Source organism: Nannospalax galili, unplaced genomic scaffold (genome assembly GCF_000622305.1).
Source record: "Nannospalax galili isolate Female #2095 unplaced genomic scaffold, S.galili_v1.0 scaffold355, whole genome shotgun sequence".
Classification (NCBI taxonomy): Eukaryota; Metazoa; Chordata; class Mammalia; order Rodentia; family Spalacidae; genus Nannospalax; species Nannospalax galili.
The window spans coordinates 1,986,204-2,008,630 of record NW_008336848.1 but is presented as its reverse complement, the minus strand read 5'-3'; the positions used below and the strand labels follow the sequence as shown (position 1 = coordinate 2,008,630).

Below are 22,427 nucleotides of genomic sequence, written 5' to 3'. Positions count from 1 at the left end.
ACACACACAAAGCTGCTATATGCAATACTATACAGAAATCTGCCTAGTATCTCAAGAGTACAGTAGATATGGGCTCACATTTGAATGTGCCCCGTGATTCCCACTTACTCTTCCTTCTTTTTCTATCCTTTGCTTATCTTCAGGTATAATTTCAGGAATAATGACAGAAAGCTGGGAGAGGTCCAGGCAGGCACAGGCAGCTGTTTCTCATGTGATCTTTAGCAACAACCTGTAATTTATAAGTGTCTCTCAACATGACAAGTGGTCTAATAAATATGAGGATAATGTTATAAATATAAGGCAATGTGAAAGTTTTCCTGCAAGTTTGAGGGTAGATGAGTCAGTTTGATTCCAAGATTCAGAATAATTAATGAATCACCCAAAACACTGCCATTATCAAAATTCTGATGAAAATATTGCACATACCCCTTTACAATATAAGCTGTTGTCTAGACCTTTTAGACAATCGACTCCCCTTTTCCCCACAATTAAAGCTCAAGCCTGGCAAGGTGCCACAACCGATAATCCCAGCACACAGAAGGTGGAGACAAGAGGATCATGAAATGAAGGCCAGCTTTGGTTATATAGTAGTTTGAGGCCAGCCTGGGTCACTCAGGATCCTGTTAAAGAAAAGGGGAGAGGGTGGCAGAAGAAGCAGTAGAACAAACCCAAAAAAAAAAAAAAAACAAAAAAAAAAAAAAAAAAAAGCTCAGTTTGGTATGTTTCTAAGCAACTGCATACATAGATTTCTAAAGTGAAAAATGCTTGTGAGAAAAAAAAAAGCCTATATTTTTTCAGTTACAAAGGTCAATAGGTGCTTATTGTGAAATTCAAATATTCAGAAATGTTTTTATAAAATTGAGTAACTCTAGCTCTGTAAGCCACTTAAGATGAGAGGCAAAGGTATAGGTGAATACTGTTAAGCATTAACAAAGAAAGTAAATGCACAGCACAGAGGTACTTGAAATGCTTTGCTAGAAGCAGTCATAGAACAAAAGTAGAAAATTGAGAAAGAGTCCTTAGACCAGTGGGATACATCCCTCCTCTCCTGAAGTGGGTCCTTCCCATAATAAAAGCTCTGAGCAACTGCCTGCCCTGTTCTGCAGCTGTTTTGGAGATGGCCTTCCCGGACTTCAGGAAGAGGCCCTGTCGCCTCTGAGTTTTGTGGGGAAGAGCTGCTCAGCAACCAGAAAGATTTTTTTGTGTTGATCAGGGTATCTAGGAGTCAGCTAAGAGGGCTACACTCCTTTCTACCCTCCTGCCTCTGTCTTTGCCTGTTGGATTGAAGTCAAACTGTCTTCTAAGGGGAACTTTAATCAAGAGTTTGCAATTCAAATGCCAAGCAACCTTATAAATTTGATAGCAATTACCAAATTGTTCTTTTAAAAGGGCCACTTTATTATTCCATGAATACTTTTTTTTTTTTTTTTGGTCTTTTTGAGACAGAGTCTCCTTGTAGCCCCAGCAGGCCTGGAATTCACCATGTAGACCAGGCTGGCCTAGATCTCACAGAGATCTGCTTGACTGACTCCCGAGTACTGGGATTAAAGGTATGAGCCACCAGGCCTGCCACCATGAATGCCTTTCTAACATCTTTTTGACAAAACTGGATTTCAGGAATCCTTTATTTCTAATTGTTTACTTTTATTAAATAGTGTTTTTATAAAAGAACATTTAGGGGGCTGGTGAGATGGCTCAGTGGGTAAACACAGTTGTCAGCAAGCCAGACTACCTGAGTTCCATCCCCAGAACACATCACACAAGGGAAGGAAAAAACTAACTCTAACAAATTGTCCTATTACTGGATGTGCAGTTCTCTCTCACATACACACACAATAAAGAATAAATGTAGTTAAAACACCGAGATATTTGCACAAGCTTGTGAGCTATTTTCATTAATTCTGTGAACTGCTTGCTTATGAAGACTGTGTCTATTATTTTATGATTTATTTTTTATGGTCCCATTAGAAGTCTTTACATATTCTGGATATGAATCAATTCATAAATAAGTAGTGATTGTTTTCTGTTGTCTTAATTATGGCTTCCATCATCACGTTTCACATGTTCATGTGCTTGAGATGTGTTTAGGCCCATCTTCCAGTTTGTAGGCCAGTAAATCTGTTCCCTGAGAGTGAGCTACCACACCTTTTGAAACCCTAACAGGACTGGTAGGATAGAAGGACTCAAAAGTCAACTTCCTTATAGATTTTAATTCCTGTTTTGTGTGTACAATCCCCAAACTGGTAAAATCATCACAATGGATAGCTATGTTTGTGAAACTATAGCCGTGACTTGCGCTGATGGAGACTTTGGGAAAGTACAGTGTTCCGACAAAGAGCTAAGCTCCTTGCTAATGTAATAGTTTTTCCACATTGTAGTCATAGCTGTAAATCAGATGCATAGGCATTATAGTTTATTCTTTCTGAGAAGCTCTGCTTTTGAGACAGTTGCTCACAGGAGATAAAACCCCTAAGATAGCTAGAGGATTGAGATGGCAGGACCTTCACTTTAAGCAGAGAAAGGATTGTATGTCAGTAGGATCAGCTTGGTCAATCTCCATCTTTGAGCAAGATGCTGTTTAAAACTCAACAACTCAAGCTTTGAGAAATGTTTAAAAAGTAAACCTTTAGGGGCTGGAGAGGGTTCAATGGTTAAGAGCACTGACTGTTCTTGCAGAGGACCCAGGTTCGATTCCTAGCACCCACATGGTGGCTAACCACCACCCAGAACTCCAGTTCTAGGGGATCTGATGCCTTCTTCAGGCCTCCAAAGGTACTGCACAACATGGGTGCACTTAACACACATGCAGGCAATACACTCACAACACATAAAATAAAAATAATAAATTTTTTAAAAAGTAAACCTTTAAAAAACTATTACTAACTTATAAGTAGATGCTATAAGAAAGTAGATTGTTGCTTTCTGGGTATTTCCAGTCCTGGGATTGGTCAACTGTACCCTAATATGGTTGTCTTAATGAAAGTGCTCACTTATAAGTCTCTCCTACAGGAAGCCAACTGTCTTACCAAGAGAGCAGCTTGGATGGTACAACCTACATGGGGGAGGGGGACAGGAAGGAAATACTACTAGCCTTCTTCTAGACTGTGCATGTACAGTGCTTTGTAGACTCGATGGACATGTAGGGAATTTGGCTTCTATTCATCACTAGATATGCAGAAGCAACATCTGATGAAACAGTATCATTTTATTTCAGTGGGATTAAATCATTCATAAAATACAAGCCTAACCAACAGGGGGAGTCCTGTATATATAAATATTATGACTTCAGACACCTCTGAAAGTATTCCAAAGCATATCCCAAGCGTCCTCTGCACTTGGATGGCTAGCCGATCTCCTCTATCTTATTAGAATGCATCTACAAAAAAGGCTTAGTTGGGGCTGGAGAGATAGCTTGGCGGTTAAGAGCACAGGCTGTTCTTGTAGAGAACCTGGGTTCCATCCCCAGCACCCACATGTTAGTTAATAACTGTCCACTCCAGTTCCAGGGGAATTTGATGCTGTCCTTTGACTTCTACAGGCGTTGCATGACAAAATTGCACTTACAGACATGCATAAAATTAGAAACAATATTTTTAAAAGGATGCGCTAAATATATCTGTATCCTGAAAATATTTTCCCTAAAACATCAGAAGGGTAGAAAGCTACCAACTTATTACCCCACCCCTACTTCATTCTTTGTCAGCTGTCATGAGAATTCAAAATATATTCACAATAGCAACCATACACCCTTCAATAATAAACCTTCAATTTTTAAGAATGAGTGTTATATAGATCAAAAGTTTGGGGGAAATATGATCAAAGTACTTTGTATGAAATTCTCAAAAAATTAATAAAAAGATTTTAAAAGTTCCCATATAGAAAGTTACATGTCCTGAAAAGAACACCGTATCTTAGTCTACAGCACTTGCATTTGGATCACAGCTCCAATTTCTTCACTTCCAGCAGGATCAAGGGCACCTGACTCATGGTGGATGATGACTGTACTCTTTATTTTAAAGGTCTCTATTTTACTTCCTGAATTGATGATTTTGTAATAAGGAATTGGGGGATACAGTGCCCATTGTGTATTAACCCTCCCAACAAGCTCTAAAAGGGATTGTATTGTTTCACTTCACAGCTAACCAAAAGAAAACAGACTGAGGGGAAAGCCATGTGGGTAAGGTCACAGTGAGGGTAAGGTCACAGTGAAGGGTAGCAGGAGAGGCAGTATTCCACTAGGTTAGGCGAGCATCTACCACCACAAGGTTTTGCAGAATATGAACAAGCACTGAGGTCACCTAACAGCAGGAGGACTGACATGAGAGTCAGAGTCCAGGTGGGGCTACACAGCAAGACAAAAAGACAAAGTAAACAACAACCAACCAACTGAAACAACAAAACAAAACAAATGGAGGAGGAGCTACAAAAGCCCCTCCCTTCCCACCTGTAATCCCAGTAAACCAGGTGCTGAAGGAGGAGGCTCTAGAGTTCCAAACCAGCCTGGATTACCTGGGGGAGATGCTATCAAAACAAACCAACCAGCCAGGTGTGGTGGCTTATGCCCTTAATCCCAGGACTTGGAAGGCAGAGGCTGGTGAATCTCTGAGAGTTGGAGACCAGAAGCCTGGTCTACCTAGTGAGTTCCAGGACAATTGGAGCTACAGGGAAAAAAAAAAAAAAAAACCTACCATAACAACAAACAAGCCAAGAAAATCAATCAACACACCAAACAAGCAAAACCCAGGAAACCAAAAAGAATGAAGTAAAATCCAGATTTAATTTTGAAGGTCACAGACAAGAGAACAAAGAACTCAGGAGAAACTGAAAGTGTATATAGTAAATCTCAGGAAAATTCATCCAGGTGGACAAAATCCTGAGTTTTTTTTATTACCCTGGTGTACCAAGCACAATACTTATAATTACAAAAACCTGTGTGGGTTAGGCCAAAGGCCATTTGTAGGAAGGGCAGAGAATGTGAATGACCTTGACCTGAGCCCTTTTGGTATTTGGATTACTGACATGAAAAAAACAAAAAACACTAAGTGCAAACTCCTAGGGCAGTTGGCATAATTAAGCCACATACCAGCAGATCTGTCACAGATGAAGGACTTTGTTACAAGACCTGCCACACTGCCAGTTTTAAATTAAACTCACCCCCACCCCTCCAAGTTCTCTCCTGGGGGTTGATTGCTAGTGACTTTTTTTTTTTTTTTTTTTTTTGGTCTTTTTGAGACAGGGTCTCCCTGTAGCCCCAGCTGTCCTGGAATTAAAGGCTAGTGACTATTTTGATCAGGGCTCAGGGAATAGAGCTGTGAGTTGAATGCTAAACTATTTAACAAACACTCTAATTTTTAAAACATTCAGATAATTTAGGGAAGGAGAGAGATCCATCTTACAGAAATAACAGCTCCTTTAAAAGACATAAAAAGTACCGAAAGGCCGGGTGTGGTGGCGCATGCCTATAGTCCCAGCACTTGCAGGGCAGAGGCAGGCGGAGCTCTGTGAGTTCAAGGCCAGCCTGGTCTACATAGTGAGTTCCAAGCCAGCTGGGGAGACCCTGTTTCAAAAAGAGCAAAATATATAATAATAATAATAATAATAATAATAATAATAATAATAATGATGATGATGTACTGAAGTCCAAGAGTACTCCCTGTAACGCAACTTTATTGCCCTGATTTAATAGAGATTAGGGTGTTAGACTGAGTAGATCGCTCATGGGGTAAGATGCTTAACATGCAAGCATTAGCATCTGAATTCCATCCCCCAGTACTCATGTAAAAAAGCCATGTGTAACTGGGTGCCTTAATCCCAGCGCTGGAAGGAGGAGACTCCAGGGCTCACTGGCCAGTCATTTTAACCAATCAATGACCTCTTGGCTCATTGACAAAGAGCAAAATATATAATAATAATAATAATAATAATAATGATGATGATGATGATGTACTGAAGTCCAAGGCTACTCCCTGTAACCCTGACACATTTGTCCTTGAAGAGCAGAGCCTGGAAATTGTGTATCTCTGAGCACCCTCCCCTTTTGCTAGGAATCAAACTGCCCCGCAGAGTCTGTTCCCACAGCCCAGCCTCGGGGTTGATTTCTGCCCAACGAAGGAAGCACCTCTGAAAGTCTCTCGCTTTTGCTCCCGCAGCTTTTCAAGCAGACCAGGGCGGGATGGGAGTGTCTTCTTGGCTCTGGAAATCAATCCTCCTACCTTGTCCTGAATCCACCCGCCGCCCTTCCCGGGCCCTCCCAGCGCAGTGATTTTCCTGTCCCGGACGCCCGGCTAGGGCGAGCTGCCGTCCGCCCCGCCCGAGAGGTAGGGGCCTCGTTGCGCTGCCGCTGCCCTGGGGTTGCGGAGCTCGCGCGGGTCTCGGCACCGCACTTTCCCCGCGCACTCGGGGGGCAGGGTGGGGGGAGTCACCATGCCACTGACTGCAGCCGAGTCGGGGGAGCGTCTGGCAGCGGGACCCGGAGCCGAGCCGGGTCGGCGCGCGAGCCGGCGGGCGACTCGAACTCCCAGGGGCGATGCGCAGGGCTCCGCTCCCCGCCACCACCTCGCTCCGGCTTCCTGCAGCCGCAGTCCCGGCTATCCGCTGTGCCCGGCGCCGGGGAAAGACCGCAGCAGCAGAGGGCTGCGGAGAGCAGCGGGCAGGGCCGTAAAGCCCCGCACACACTGCGGCGCCGGGGCCTCGGCCGGTGACTGCGGCTGCTGCGCTGCGGGGAGACTGCGTCCGGGCCCCGCTCGGGAGGTCTGGGGGCTGAGCGGCGGGACTGAGGCTGCAGAGCCCCGGGGAAGGGGACCCGGAGCGCTCGGTCCCCCGCCCACACCCTGCCAGTCCCGCTGGCCCCGGCGTCACCGAGCCGCGGGGTCCCGGGCCGCCGGGTGTGCGGAGAGGCGGGCCGGAAGGTCTCCCACAGAGTCCCGGAGCTGCTGGGGAGGACCCGGCGAGCATCGCCCCACGGCGCCCCGGGGCGCGGGGACCCTCTTTTTCTTCCTTGCGGGCGGGGCTGTGAGCTGGGAAGCCGACCCGGTGCCGGGTTCCTAGCTCACCATTGTTTTCTAGGGAAAGGGTCTGTCTGTGCGCCAGGAGGGGCGAGTCCAAAGGGTTCTGGTCTTTTACCATAGGGACGTTTCCGAGAAGTTCTTCTTCCCGCCACAATAAAACTAAACTCAACAAAATAAGCCACGCAGTTTGGGGTAAAAGGGAGGGGGCAGTGAGAAAATTGCAGTGTTCGGGCTGTTGTGAAGTTTTAAGATACGGGAGAAAAAAAACTTGTCATTTTGCGGTGGTTGGCTCGGGAGCGCCCAGGAACTCACTTCAGCTTCTCTTTTGTATACTGTTATTTTGGCTGAAAAGAAAATCTATGAAAAGCGATTTCCAGAAACTAAAGAAATGTGAAGCTAGGATCTTCGGAGGGATAGGGAGGTGGGTAGAGGAGGACAGGCTGGAGTGAGGCATTTTCTTAGGTGGTAACGTTTAAAATATGTGTGGGGGTGGGTATGGAAACTACGTAGTAGGTACTAGCCTATCAACAACCACACAGATTCCAAACTCTCAAGTCTTATTTGTTTCTAAGAGGATCACCTTAGAACTTTGGTTAGATAGGTGGATTAGGATATCCCCCATCTGTTGTCCCCTTCCACACTGACCTTCAGGCCCACACTTCCTCAGCTCCCCATGGCCGCCTCTGTTAAGCTAGCCTAACTGACTTTCTTGTCTTCAAACTTCCCCTCCCAGCTTTACAACATGGAACTGCATTTTTATTTACACGGAGATGTTAAATATTTGGGAAGATGTGACTGAGGCGCCCAGTTATTTTCCATCAGAAACCCTGCTGACCTGACGTTTAATTGGCTTGAGTTGCTGCCTTCCAATTTAGCAAGGACTGCTTTTCAAAACAAGATCTAAAAAACAAAACAAAAAAAACCAAAACCACAAAAAAAAAAAACCCTTAGATTGTTAGTTTTGCCTTTGAATAAGGCTGTCTGCTTCCAAGACACTTTAAATAGTAGCAATTTTGGATTAAGAAAATAGAATTTTTGTAGAAAGTGTTTTTATTAACCTGATCTGCTTTCCAAGCTGTCTCCAGGCTAATATGGAATGGGAGGAGTGATAATTCCTAGCTTCTAACTTGAAAAGTATTTGTATGCAGTCCCTGAATGTCAGTTTCAGATTTTACCATGTCTTGATTTAGTGGTACAATTAAATAAGACTGTAATTGAGTAACATTTCAGCAGACTTATGGAAGGTATCAATTTGTTCTGTCCCAAATCAATAAAAAAAGTCTTGAGACTCAAAAGTAGACAATACTAACAGAAAAGTGCCATTAAGAGGCAACCCGTTAAAAATGGATGTCTGTTGTGAAATTGTAATTCTCAGGTTTCCAATTTCAGAACTCAGTGGCAGAGGACCAATTTCCATGGCTCTTTTCTTCTACTGAGGATATATCTGTGTTCCTTTCCACATTGTGGAGCAGAAATGAATAATGCCTATGCCTCCTACATTTCCGTGATAACTGTCATTAGCTCACCACAGACTTCCAGATGGCTTCTATGGAAATTATGATTCTGTCCAGGTTGGGGGCATGTGTTTAACATGGATGTAGATAATGTGTAGTTACGAGGTGAGGAAAGCATGGGGTGGATATGGAGCCTCCTCTGTGGTCCCTGCTGTGTTCTTACATGCCATTTCATTCAACTTTCCAATCAGTGCTCTGAGAACAAAATTTTAGTCCCATTTTAAAGCTAAAAAAATGAAGACTGTCTTAGGTTATAATGAATCTCATGAAAGTCCATCTCTACCCAAGTTTTATACCACCCAGGAAGCCTTCAAATAACATAATAAGTATTCTTTGAAAATTCTTCCATTCCTTGTGCATATTTTCCTCTTTGTGTGTGTGAGCACCATTTACAGCCAGCTTGAGCTGGTTTTATCTTCCTAATAACCCCTTCAGGGAAGCTTCTTGGAGAGAAGGTTACTTTGCTGCCCTTTCCAGTTGACATCCTCAGACTTTCACTTTGCTTTTATTGTCTGCTGATCTTTAATGTACTCTAAGGTGTACAGTATCTGGCCAGTCTAGGAAGTTGGCTGTCTATATTCACAAGTTCTTTGCTTCCTGAATATGGTTTTACTATAAGCTCCTACTTACCTTTGAAGGCCAGCAGTATCTTGCCAGGCAGTAGTCTTTTCAGAATCACATTCTCATCTTCCATGTTGAAATCAACCCCTTTCTTTTTTCTGTGCCAACTACAATGGATAATACAATACCTCATAGTTCTAAGTCAACTCATCATTTAAAAATGTATTTTGGGCTAGAGAGATGGCTCAGTGAATAAAGATGCTTGCCACCAAGCCTGATGATTTGAGTTTGGTCCCTGGAACCTACATGGTAGAAGGAGAGAACCGACTCCTGAAAGTTGTAATCAATGTGGAACAAGTTTAGTGTGGGGGACAAAATTGTACATTGGTAATTTTATACTTTCAGTATTTATGGTTCCCTATCAAAATGTCAGAAACATAGTTCCCTCACAATTTGTGGGTAGTAGACTCTTGATGGTGACACCTGCATGTGGAATCAACTGAAGTGCCCTCAGATTTGATCAAGAAGCTGATTGCTGTCCACTCAGGCTCAGAAAGGCTGAGACTCTGGGAGACGCTGTGAGGTAAGAGCAGAAGGAGTAGTGAGATCTGTTTTTTTCTCCCATGTCCTCATTTCGTTTGTTGGCCACCCAAGTGGGAATCTGGGCTATCTCAGCTTGGCACACTTTCTGATCTGATACCAGGAGGCTCCTCTCATTGACACTTGGGAAAGAGGGGAAGGAAGGCAGCCAGCTCTTAGAATATTTCCTTATCATAAATGCTTTCAAAAATGAAGTAAAAGGCTTTCTTCTCTCCCATTCTTCTTCCTTTCATATTTGTGCCCTAAGACAAAGTGTGCAGGTGGCATAATTTTATTCAGTAGTATATAAACACTTAGAAGGATCTTTAATTTATATGCTTTTTATCTAATTGAGAATGGAAGGATTTTTCGATGATGAGAATAAGGTGGCCTCCAGATGAGATGCAGGGAAGCTAAGGACTTCTCTAAAGCTTTAGGGCCACTCTCACCTTCCAGGTTGTGGAAGTGGGCCTGGAGTTGGTAGGGCTGTGGGGGGCTGGGCTACAGGTTGAGACAGCAAGAGCAGAGAAAAAGTACTTTCAGTAAATTTTGGGTGATTTGTATCCCCATCTATAAGGTGGGATTTTCTTCAGGGACAATAAATATTTACTCAGTATCTACTATACAAGAGGTGTTCTTGAGGGATTGGAGAGTGGTGTGTAGTATTGAACAAGACAGAAAACCCCTGTGTTTTTATAGACCTTTCTGGGAAATCAAATAAATGAAAAGCATATTTCAGATACGATGAGTGTTGTAAAGATAATCCACTGTGCAAGTGTGATGGAGAGAAGACAGAGGAGCATCAAACAGTCAGCCTCTCTGACAAGGTGCTCGAGGAAGGAGCCAGTAAGTGAAGAGCAAAAGGAATTGTTTTCCCGGGCAGAGGAAACAACAACTGCAAAGGTCCAGAGATATGAAAGAATTTAGAATGTTTGGGCAACAAAAGGTCATTGTGGGAAAAGAGGTTGGATAACTTGTAGCACTAGAAGTGTGCATAAGATGTAGGGTGGGATGGAGCTAGCGATATAGAAGGGAGGCAGGTCTTGTGGGGCCTTCATACCTTAGAAAGATGTTTGAATGGAATGCCACTGGAGATACTTAATTGGGAACTGACTTGGTCTTTACCCAGTGGACAACAGATTTCATCTCCCACCACATACACAATTGCAGAGTCAAGGGTTACTTGTCGGCCATCACTGAATTTCCCTTCCATCCTTTAGCCTAGTGCATAGGCATATGCACACACACAGGGAGGGCTCAGAGAATTTGTGTATACTCTGAAATAAATGCACATACTTGCTTCATTTCACATCCATGCATAAAACTCTGTTACTGAGATTTCTCAATTCTTCTCTATATTGAGTATTTCGTGTCTCTATGAAGTCTCTGGGTTGGCTGGTAACATTAGAAACTGGTTACCAAAAATTAGTTGCCTATTCAAATCAAGTCATAGATGAAGACAATTGGAAAGACAATCACTGTTAAGACACAAACTTCTAAATATTCTTAAAGACCTTGGCTTTCCTGAATTCTTGCGTTTTATTGCCTGGGTGACCCCTCTAGTCTATCTTCTGGAGGTTCTTGCTTTAAGCGGTCAGAGCACATTTTTATTAGAAATATGCAGAACTTTTATAACATCTAGCATGGAAATGTGCTATGTGTGGCTAGTCCATTCCTATCCATCTCTAGATATGATCTTGGAAGTCTGAGAGGAGCACAAAAATCACCTGAAATTTTCTTAGTTCTAATAGTGGTGGTTTATCATGGTTTATCAGAAATGACCAGAGGTCCTTTAAATTTTCTATTAGGCCTTGATTCCAGGTTTCACGTCACCTGCATAGTACTCTGTGGGGAAGACTGGTACAATTTTTAAAGAGAAAATTGCTTTTAAGATTCTTGGACCTGTTCATTTCTTAATTGATATATTTAACTTAGCTACTTACTTTTGACTTTCTGTGTCCACATTTTATTTTCTTTTGAAACAGGGTCTTACTATATAACCCAGAATTTTGATCCTCCTGCCTCAGCCTCCCAAGTACTGGGATTACAGTTGGGCCCATTATACTCAATTTCAAGTCCTTGTCCTTTAGTTGATTTAAGTGACATAAACTCTAGAACACAGTTCTGTTTGAAAAGTCAACAGTACCATCTTGCCATTTTCATCTCCATGTTTTCTTTACTTGGCATTGTGGCCAACATATAGAGGTAGCAAACATTTGTCAGACAGTCCAAGTAATGTCCTTGAATTGATAGTTAATGTATTAGCTCAGTGGCTTAGTTATAAAATTTTCACAATCATCATTCATCATGATAGTTATTACGATGATCACTTTATCATCTGAGAAACTTCTTCCACTGGAGAAAACAAGTTCATCCCTATAGATTTGTACTTGCTAATTGAAACTCCAAGCTGGGCATGCTGGCATCTGCTTCTAACCCCAGAGTTTGAGAGATTGAGACATAAGGATCATGAGTTTGAGAGTAGCTAATCTGGATTATCTGGGAAATTCTGTCTTAAAAATAAAATGATAATTAAAAAAAAAACCCAAACACCAAATAACAAACAAAAAAATCCCTAAAAATCTAGGGGAAAATGGCTTTCTTTTTTCTGGAAAATTACAGTGTATTTATGCAGACAAGGAAGACATGGGAATTTAAATGCCAGTGGATGGATATTCTTATATTTGTTTTCATGCATAGCAAACTTTCAGTAGTTTCATAATTCCTAATTGATGGTAATTTGGGTTGGGTTAATCAGGTTTGTGGCTGCATCCCTCATGTAATAAGTGTACCATCAATTAAGACTAATAAAACTATTTGCCTCTTCAGGAGTAAGGCATCTTCACTAGGCCTGTCACCATATTTACTCTGGAGGCTGAGGCAGAAACATTGCAAGTTCAAAGCCAGCCTGGACAACTTAGTGAGACCATGTTTCAAGATTTTAAAGATATACAAAGAGGGGTGGGGATGTAGAGTTGGATGCATAATATGTATGTAACCCTGGGTTTAATCCTCAGTCTGGGAAAAAAAAACTTATGACTTTATGTTCATAGTTTCATGAATTTATTTTCAAGTAGTTTCTAAGTCCAAGATTTCATTGCTTATTAAGTTCCAACTGCTTATTCTGACGGTTTTTAGATGTCTATTTGGTAGCACTTAATTTAGGATATGCACATTTAATTCCCTGGGGATTAAAAAGTTATTGTCAGCCAGGCATGGTGGTGCACACCTGTAATCTCAGCACTTGGGAGGCAGAGGCAGGTGGATCTCTGTGAGTTCAAGGCCACTCTGGTCTACAAAGTAAGTTCCAGGCTAGCTGGAGCTACAGGGAGACCCTGTCTCAAAAAGACACACACACACACACACGCACGCACACACGCACGCACGCACGCACGCACGCATGCATACAAAGTTATTGTCATCAGAACTGCCAGGCCTGGGTGAATTTCTAGAGAAGCTTGTATAGGAGGGAGAGAGGAGAGATGGCACAGGGGGAGCAGGCAGTATTGAGGCTTCTGAGGACCAAGTTTCTCCTGTCCTTTAAGGACATGAGAATGGTAGGAGCATACCTTTTTTGTTTTTGTGTTGGTTTTTGGACTCCCCTTATCTATGACATTGTCAGTACTAGGCTTCTGTACTCTTTTCTCTTTAGAATATCTTCTAAGGAAGGTATTTCAGATAGAGAAGGGAGTCTCAAATAATTTGTATCAAAAGCTTGTACAACTCTGTAATATGTAAGAGTCCTATGGGGTGAAGGAAGCAGAGTTAGAGAATATGTATTTTTTTCTATGATCAGCATAAAGCCAAGAATAGGGGAAATCATAACCTGACTGACCCTTGTTTATGAATCAGCCAGAAAATAGCTAGATGTGTGACTCACTGATAGGCCACCTGCCACTAATATAAGGCATGGAGTTCAACCCCCACACTACACTAACCACACACACACACACACACACACACACACACACACACACACACTGGAAAATAGATTATTTAGTGGTTTTTAGATGAGAGCAGTAAAATTACAATGCAGGCATTCAAAGCGGTATGAGTAGATTTTTAGCTGTTTTTCAACAGGAATTTATAATTTTAATTGTTAGGCTGTGTGCACATAAAAACTTTTACGTTGTGAATGATCTTTAAAATATATTTAACACTAGGTGTGGTGGCACATGCCTTTAATCCCAGCCCTCAGAAGGCAGAAGCAGGTGCATCTCTGTGAGATCAAGGCCAGCCTGGTTCACATAATGACTTCCAGGCAGGCTGGGACTAGAGAGACCTTGTCAAAACAAAACAAAACAAAACTCCATAAAATATAATATTTATATTTACATATTTTATTGAATTTTTGTGGTTTTCATGCAATATAATTTGATGGAATTTAGATCCCTTCCCTGCCCATGCCAACCCTTAATGTCCCCTGCCCAAATTAATGTACTCTATTATATACATAATAAGGCCTATAGAGTCTAAATTGTGTCCCCAAATGTCCATCAGTGTGGGCCCATCCACTGGAGCCTGGTTAACCAAGAGTACCATTCTTGAAAAAGACTGCCTCCCTCCTCCCGGCAGTCATTGGTTGTTAAAATTTTCTAAGGTTGCGTTGGAGTTTCTTACCCATGTCCCCATGTCTATGCTGAGATTTTGTCTGGTTTGAGCTTGCATGGGACTTGTGCATGCTGTCACCATTACTGTGACTTCATGTGAGAAACTGACCAGCTGTCCAGAAAACTCTTGCTTCCTTGTGGTCATCTACCACCTCTGGCTCTTAAAATCCTTCCACCTGCCTCTTCTGCAAATATCCCTGAGCCTTGGGAGGCAAGAGGTTTGATATAGATGTCATATTCAGGGATAAGTACTCTACAGCCTCTTGTTCTTTGCACATTGTCCAGTTATGGGTTTCTGTGTTAATCACCATCTGTTGCATGAAGAAACTTCTCTTGGATAGTTGAGAGATGCATTATCTATGGATATAACAAGGCATTAAGAGTCAGTTTAATACGATAACTATTTAGTAGAAAACTAGTATTAGTTTCTCTCATATGCGCTGTGACCTGTCTAGCCTCAGGTTCCTAAGTCTGATATCAGTGTCAGGTATGAGCTCCATCCTATGAAGTGGACCTAAAATCCAATTAAAATTGGTTGATTACTCCCATAATTCATGCCACTATTGCACTGGTGGGCATATCTTGCCAGGCCAGTTGTAGTTCACAGGATCCAAAGCTGGATAAGGTTGATTATTATTTTTGTCTTCCAGAAGCATGCATAGCACCTTCCAGCGCTATGAACACTAGCCAGTAGAGATGAGGCTGGCTCTGAAGTCAGCACCAGCTCAGTTTCTCCTTATTTGTTCTAGAGCTCATATATGTAGTGTCTTCAGTTAACAAGAGCTTAAGAATAAAATCCACTCTTCAGATGTCCACTTAAAAGCTTAGCATCTTTTGGTTGGAGTTTTTTGTGGCTTAAAAATATGGTTTCGATGGGGTTGGGGTGAAATTTTATAAAAAGGAAAAATGGTTATCCTTTAGTCTCAGCACTTGGGCAGTGGAGACGAGAATCAGGAGGTCATGGTCAGTCTCAGCCTGAGCTATATAGTAGGTTTGTAACCAGACAGAGTGATATGAGACTCTATCTGAAAAAAATACACAGAGAGAGAGAGAGAGAGAGAGAGAGAGAGAGAGAGAGAGAGAGGGAGGAACAGATATACACCACACACACACACACGGTTATGGTTATCCCTGCTTTTAATACAACTCGTGTACTTTCTGAGGCTTTTCTATATTCTCAGCCAAATGCAAGGTACAGATCGAAAGCAAAGTCTTCCTTGGAGAACAGAATATCAGAAGTAAGGTTGGTGGGGGAAAGGAGAGTCAGGGGACAGCATTTCAGGAACGTGACCAAAGGCACTGAGTCATGAAACAATGTCTTGTCAGAAATTGATCAAAGCTCAGTGTGCTTAGAGCATGATGTTCAAAGTTAAGCATCTCAGGAGATAAGACAGTAGAGGGTGTACCAGCCAGTTTCATCAGAATTAAAGTCCAGGGCCTACATATTTATATTTCCTAGAAGGCTATCCACAGCTTCATTTTACACAATAATATTTTCATAATTTATATGCAGATTTTGATCAATGCTTGATATGTATTTATTTGTTAGCATTGCAGTTCAAGTTTGGCTTCCTTCCTGTCTCCCTTTATTTGACATCAGTTTGTTATTTATAGTTTATGTAATACCTGATGTTAAATGTCTCAGTTATACTTAATTCTAGAAAACCTTATCTGCTGTGCTCCCTAAATCTGGTATCTACTAACTGTAATGTTGTCTAGTTGCTTTTTACAAATTTATTCATTTATTATTTAGTTAGTTTATTTTATGTGTATGAGTGTTTTGCTTGCATGTATGTAAGTGTACCCATATCGTGCAATGCCCTTGCAGACCAGAAGAGGGCGTCACATCCCCTGGAACTGGAGTTAAAGATGGGTGCTGGGAACTGAATCTGGGTCTTCTGCAAAGGCAGCCAGTGCTCTTAATCCCTGAGCCATCTCTCCAGCCCCCTATTGCTTTCCATTCTACCTTTTGGTGGTGGTTTTGCTTCCTTAGAATTAAGCAATAGGACCTGACACACTCTAACCATAAGAGCTTTAAATGCCTAAGGACAAAATAGATGTGAAAGAAAAAACATTGGCAATTATTTGAACTATAATTAACATGGAGATGGAAAGAAGGGAAGAGGGCTGTAAGGAGGAGAGGCAAAATGGATATCTCAGCATAGTGCCAGTGCTGTGCAGGGTAGAATATACCTTATGGGTCCATGTCTATCAGCCATATGTTTTAGTTATCACTGTAGGATTTGCATATAGAACTTTCCAATTTGCTATTTAGACTCACTGGCACTTCCATTCTTCTATTATGAGTGAATTGCGTTGCATTTCAAGTTACACACCAACCTCCTGGGAACTGCACCTCTCTCAGGTGAATTGATCACCAAAGCAGATGTCTAAGCTAGCTGCTGGGAGGGAGGTGCTGATTTCTAGCTGCGTGATTCTGGGTTGATGCCCCCTCCCTTTCAGAAGTTCTAAGTGAGCTGCCAAGACCCCTGTTTCTTTTTTTATGGCTCAAAGTTTTTTTTTTCCTTTGAGCTTTAAAAATTTCACACATTTTCCGCTCAAATCAGACCTGCTCCCCCATCTATGCCTCCCCAGCCCCCCACTGAACCCTATGCATTCTGCCATACATGCTGAGTCCTATTCATTCAGGTGTTTGTACCTAAATGTCCTTCAATGTAAATGGCATCCACTGGAGTTTAGTCAGCCCATCCAGTGGTGATACGTAAGTCATACTCTCCCTCACCCAGCAGCAATCAGTCTCAAATAGTTCTCTATCTAGTGCTGGCCCACCACCTACTTCTCACCTCCCCTTTGGGCCTTTGTTTTATTGAGCTAACATGGGTCCTGCCTTTGATGGCACTGCTGCCACAGGCTCACATGAGCAAGCCTCTGGTGGACTGGAAGCCTCCATCTCCTTATGTTCATGAACCGGCCCTGGCTCTTACAATCTTTCTGCTTCCTCTTCCACAATGGTCCCTGAACTGTGGGTGGGGTGAAGATCCATATAGGAATCCCATCCTATACTCTACAGTTTCTTATTCTCCAAAACTTGGCCAGTTGGGCCTTCTGTGTGTATCACACTCTGATGTACGTGGAAGCCTCACTGGTGAGAGTTGAGGGGTGTATTAGCCCTCTCTCTACCCCTTATTCTACTGTGTTCCATGAGTCTTGATTGTAGAGATCTGAGTGCAGATGTGTCTCCTAGTACTGGGCATCTTCCCTAGTGTATGTTCTCTTTGCCTGACCAGATGTGCAACTCTGCAGTAGCCTCCATCTGTTGCAAGAAAAGCTTCTTTGATGAGTGCTGTACACCATGTTTGTCGCTTTAGGAGAGGTCTCTTCTATCTGGCACTGCGTTCCCTGCCAAGCAGCTCCCAGTTTTATATATATATGCATTAATGTTCAGACACTCTGTGTACATTTTTCATAGGGTTTCTAGGGCATCACTTTTCCCTCTAGTTTTCCTAGACCCCTGAGATTCACTCTTCTCCACTCTTTTATCTCCTATCCAGGTTCCTGCCTCCTTCCCTCCCTAGCCATAGTGCCCCCATTATCCCTGCCCTCCCCCCAATACCTCCCAACTCCCGGCATCTTTCCTTTCCTGACTTCCCTCCCTCCCCCACACCATGGTCCCTTGCATGTCCCTCCCTCCTCTCCTCCCTGCCAATTACTCCCACTTTTTCCACCTCCCTCAGGTAACATCTGTTCCCTACTATCCCCCTTTCAGGTTGTTTCTTGTCCTTTACCTCCACGAATCCTTTCTCTTTACCTGGATCCTGGTGTTATATCAGAATTTATGTACTCACATATAAGGGATTGGTGCTACAATCCACAAATGAGGGAGAACATACGTCACTTGCTTTTCTGCATTTGTGTTACTTAGTACAACACTCTCTAGCTCATCCATGTACATGTGAATTTCATCATTTCATCTTACTGCTGAGGAACTCCATTCCTCAGTTGAGGGACATTTAGGTTGTTTTCATTTCTTAGCTATTGTGAAGAGAGCAGCAGCAAACATGGATGTACAGTTATCTCTACAGTACAATGAGTCCTTTGGGTATGTGACAAGCAGTGGTATCACTGGGTCCTGTGGTAGGTTCATGTTTAGTTTTTTGAGGGTTCTCCACCCTGCTTTCCATAGTGGTTGCGTGAATTTGCAGTCCCACCAGCATGAATGAGCGTTCCTCTTTCTCCACATTCTCTCCAGCATTTGGAGTCTTCTGTTCTCTTGATTTTAGTCAGTCTGACTCGGGTAAGATGAAATCTTGAAGTGGTTTTGATTTGCATTACTCTAATTACTAAGGATGTTGAGCACTTTTTAAGGCACTTCTTGAAGCCATTTTTATTTCTTCATTTGCGAGCTCTCTGTTTAGTCTATCACCCTTCTTTTTATTGGTCGTTTATCTTCTTATTTCTTTCTTTTTTGACTTCTTTGTACATTCTGGATATTAATCCTCTGTTGGATGTATAGCTGATGAAGATTTTATCCTATTCAATGGGTTTCCTCTTCCCTTCCTTAGTTCTTTCTTTTGCTGTACAGAAACTTTGTAATTTACTGAGGTCAAGACCCCTATTTCTTGGACAGTTTCATCTTCTCTAATGTTTTACAAAACCTTTTGGGGATATAATCACATGTGTGGAGGACCATACCACCTATGATTAGATCTCAGTAAATTCTCTCACAATAAACTCACCCAGGTCTGCTGCCCCTGGACAAAGCCATAGACCATCACTAACTCTAGTAGGTACCACTTGCTTCTACCCAGCCACTGTTACTCTCCTCAGATGTGACCATTATGCTGACTTTCATCATTGCTTAATTTTTTGGTTGTGTCCACTTAGCATTGATAGTAGTGCCCTGATATTCTGAAGGCTTCATGGTATCAGGATGTCTAGCTGAGGATGATGAAGACTGGCATGTTCTCCCCTGTCACCCCCTAATACCCTAGCACCAAATCAGGGAATCTGACTTATTTAGAAATAAAATCATGCCTGATGTAATTAAGGTTAGGTTAATTGGAGAAAGTTGGGTCCCTAAAACAGTTAACTGGTATAAGGATGGAGGCATGATGGAAACCAGGTGAAGATGAAGAATTGAGTGATGTATCTACAAGCCATGGAATGCTCAGGATTGTCAGCAAAGATACAGAGAGTCAAGAAGGGTCTTCCCCACAGCTATCAGAGGGGGACCATGGCCCTGACAACACCTGGATTTCAGGTATCTTGAGAACCATGAGACAACATATACCGGTCGTTTTAAGCTCCCCTCCATTTGTTCCTATAGCCCCAGACCCTGATACAGAGCGAATTCAGGGGACTGATGCTCTGCTTCTCTTTGGGCATCACTGGAGCGCACCTGGTGCTGGTTTTTGAAATGCCCCATTGAGTAGTGAGTGACAGCACTCTGCCAAAGTTCCCCCCTCTAAACTGACTCCCAGACTGTATCCCTACTTCTGGTTCTTCCCTGTCTGAAAGTGCTTGGGTGGGAAGACAGAGGTTTCAGTACCATCATGTGGCTTTGCTTCCTTCTTACCACTCAGCTCTTCACCAGAATTTTCAGAGCCTGTTCAGTTTTCTGATTACGCTCCAGGCTGCGCTTTGCACATCATCAGCCCTTTGGCCTTTTATCCTTGTAACTCTAGACATGTCTTTTCCCAGACCCCGACTGAAACCTTAATTGTGGGTATAGTTTTTCCATTTCTCCTGTCCAGAGTAATCTTTGAAAGAAAAGAAAATCAGCCCTCTGTATTTTCAAATGAAGTTCCTCTTTTCCAAATGGTGTAAATCGAGGCTGCATTGTGCTGCACTCAGGCACATCAGAGATCAAGAAAGTAAAGCCCTCAGCTCAAAAACAACCTAACGATTGGATTTTCATTAGTGGTAAGGAATTACACAGAGCTTATGAGGTTTCAGGATGTATTTTCTTTAGCAAAGTTTGGTTCAAACTGCCCAAAAGCTTATCTAGTTTTTATATTTTGGGCTGAGATTTTAGTGGGATCACAAGGAGAGTACTGTTTGGAAGTCCCCAGGGTGATTTCCCAGATGTGACCCGGTTCCTGTGCTCTGTGTTGGTGTTCTGGTTTCCAGGACGTAGGGACTCAGCCAGCTGCATTTCAGTTACATAATCTTAGCATAAACTGTTCCTTAGTTTCCTGTGCCCCAGCCTAGAGTGACTGCAGAGTGACTGTATGCTCCCCAACTTCCCCTTCCCTTCCGTGCTGATAGTAACTAGGAGAAAGTCATCTAACATTTAAAAATACAAACAGGGAACTTCCAGAAGTTTAATGTTAGTTTTGGTTTCTAGTGTTTGTGCCATTTCTTTCCATTTAGGCCTCTTTCAGCTTCTAGTTCCTAACGTTATGTTTGGAGAAAATAGTTTGCTTGTAGGGGAGGGTTTTTTAGGCTAATCATATCTTTCATTTGATCCATTCATTTATTGTAATTAGTATATTATAAAAAAGTACACCTTGAACCTCTAGTTAGGAGGTCAAGAGCAAAGCAAAAGGTTTATGGTACGTTTAACTGTATTTGAATTTGTGACTGGAGATTTGCCTGTTTGTCCTTGGCTCAGACTTTGCATCCTGAGTGCTGTACCTGACAGATGGGTAGCAAATCTGGGATGGAGGGTTGGGTTCCCAGGTGTCGGGGAGGGGAGAACTGTTTCCACACCTGGTCCATTTTCTCACAAAAATACTAATGGGATGAATTTCAGTTGAGTTTGCCCAGTCCCCTCTGGAAGGCTGGGAGTTTTTTCTCAGCCCAGGAGGATTTCTTGGGCTTTGACCAAGAATTGAGAAGAGGTGTTATCTCCTTGGCTTACCTATGGAATGTGCTAAAACATTTTTGTAGTTGTTTGTGAAAGTGGGACTTCCAAATAGTTGGACTCCCATGGAGACTCCCTTGTGCTGCAGTAACTTCTTTCATCTGCAGTAACAGATTTCATTTTATTTACCTATTTGGTGATGGGGTATACTTCATTGGAAATCTTCTAGAAGAGTCTCTTCTTCACATCCACCTCACTCAGAAGAGAAATGCCCCTCTTTGATTTCATTTATTGTTGTTTTGAGATGGGGTCTCCCTGTATCCCCAGCTGGCCTATAACTCAGTATGTAGACCAGGCTGGCCTTATTTCACTGAGATCTGTCTGCCTCTGCCTCCCAAGTGCTAGGATTAAAGGCATACCCTTGCCTGGCTTTGATTTCATTTTTTTTAAACGTGTTTTGTCTAGACCAAATTACTTTAAAATATGAAGCATGTGGATAGTACTAAATAGTTATCCGTATTTTGAAATGCCTAATATTCATGGATTTTTTTGAAAAGATACTTCTTTATAAAAATAACATCAAAGAATCCATATATAAGCCTCCACATATTTGTAGATTTGACTTGTTTATTCATGACAAAAAATTAATGTTCATGAGCTAAAATTTCAATAAATGCAAATAAATCAGTGTAGTTAATGGGTCTAACCACCTCAAGATAAAAAATTGGGCATTTCATTGATTTATTTGTCCACCTGTTAAACATTGTCTCTGCTACACAGTAGTTTCTTTACAATCCCTTTTTTTCTTAAAAAAAAAAAAAGGCAACTTTTTTATTGTGTCTTGCCTTATTTTCTGGACAGAACATAGGAAAAAACATTCCAAAGAAAACTTTGGCTTATTTATCTGCTTCTCCACTATACTGATTTTTTTTCCTAGTCAGCGTGGCTCTTGCAAAGAGAAAGTAGTTATAATGCTATTTACTTTATCATTAGTATGCTTTGTTTTAACAGATTATTGTAGATTTATATACACTAGAAATTTATTATCTCATTTTATATTTTATTTTTATTTTTTCCATTTATTTGTTTGTATATATGTGTGAGCACATGTGTTTTACACATGTGTGGAAGTCAGAGGACAACTTAGTTGTAAATATTTTGCCTGTTGAGCCAGTTGAGCAAACTCCACCATTTCTTAACTCAGAACGGTTGCAGGTGCTGTTTCCTCAGTTGGAAATGTTCTTCCTCTGCCATTTCACATGGTTCACTTTCATCGTTCAGAAACCTCTTCAAGTCTTTTGCTGCCCAGGTCTGTTCCTATAGTTTCCAACTGTAATTTGATAAATGCTCATGAATGGCATGCTAATGTATGCCTCCAAAGCATGTTTGC

At 42.0% G+C, this 22,427-nt stretch overlaps 1 protein-coding gene across 3 annotated transcripts in view; it reads left to right on the top strand.

Moving 5' to 3' along the window:
• The first annotated feature begins 6,089 nt into the window (after window positions 1-6,089).
• The window catches only part of St3gal6 (ST3 beta-galactoside alpha-2,3-sialyltransferase 6), a 59,679-nt gene continuing 43,341 nt past the window's right edge, over window positions 6,090-22,427 (top strand). For 2 of the 3 annotated variants that reach the window (XM_029562611.1, XM_029562610.1), the window contains exon 1: window positions 6,091-6,317. The gene's annotated coding sequence lies outside the window, so the exon portion shown is untranslated. Of the gene's footprint in view, window positions 6,318-22,427 lie in introns of all 3 variants that reach the window. The other variant, XM_008831252.3, reaches the window with a different exon arrangement.